Source organism: Aplysia californica, unplaced genomic scaffold, assembly GCF_000002075.1.
Source record: "Aplysia californica isolate F4 #8 unplaced genomic scaffold, AplCal3.0 scaffold00409, whole genome shotgun sequence".
Classification (NCBI taxonomy): Eukaryota; Metazoa; Mollusca; class Gastropoda; order Aplysiida; family Aplysiidae; genus Aplysia; species Aplysia californica.
Window position 1 is genome coordinate 713,295 of NW_004797679.1, and position 1,325 is coordinate 714,619.

Genomic DNA, 1,325 nt, shown 5'->3' on the forward strand with positions numbered 1-1,325 from the left:
ATGAATGAATACAGTACATGCATACCATCATCGCTGAAATGCAAATACTGTGAAGCTAAAGAAAAACGCAGTGAGAAAACCAAACAAAAAAACAGCGGAGACTCACCAATTCTGAAACTTTTGGGGAAAAAAATCCAACACAATATCCATAAGAAGACTCCAAGCACAGAGAAAGTGACGTCAAAGAGGAACACTACGCAGTAACAAACTACAGCCACAGAAGGTCCGGGTTGGGGTCTACAAACCTATAATTTAGGTCACTTAAAATTACACAAAGGGCAAATGTCGAAGTTAGTGTATCCATTTCTTGTTTGAATCTCCGAAGCTTTGAATGAAAGTCCGTGTGAGAAGACTAAGTGACATGCGTAAAAGATAAATCCATGAGAAGTTTCTGAATATTTTTTTTTAGCATTTCACGATCACTATGGGATTTTTTTCTTCTTTTCTTTTCTTTTTACAGTCTTTATAAAAATAAAATGTACTTATCATTAAATAACTGAAGGCAAATACGGAGAATCTTGGGGTTTTTCCCCCCTCCTTTTTTCTTTCTTAAAAAAAAAAATACAACAAAAAAACTGTAAAATGAGACTTCATGTTTTTTATTTTTGTGCAATGTATCACCACATTCAGCTGAATTTACCACAGAAAAGACAAGAACACTATTCAAACTTCGTTGAAACGACCAAAAGAAAAAGCCAGACATGTAGTTTGAAAACGTTTTGGGTTATTTTCTCCTTTTGTAAAGCTTTACTCAACTCCACATCCATCGGATGGTTTATATTTTACGACACGATTTTGACTTGTACACATTATCACTGACCTGCACTTCATCTAGATCTCTAGATCGCGAGCAAGCTCACTTATCAAATGAACAAACTCCTTCAAACGGCACGGCAGATATTTTCACGAGGGTTATCACATTTTTGTCAGAGATACCCACCGTTGTTTTATTTTTTCCCACGGTATCCTGGGTCTGGTTAGGCGAGGCGATATTTCCAGGTTTGTAATGTTTTCACAACCCTGGCGCCATGATGATCGAGAGTGACGTCATAGAATCATGCCTGCCTCGAGTCCCCATGGCGAGGGCGACGAGGTGAAAAACTTGTGTCATCTTGACGTGTAAAAAAGATTCCGGAGTTCTTCTATTGTCTTGTCCTTTTATTTTTGCCACATGACGATCCGGGGACCACCGCTTACAACCCCGTCAATACAGACAGACAGACAGACAGACACGTAGAATCTATACATACACACATACACACACACACACACACACACACACACATACATACATACATACATACATACATACATACACACACACA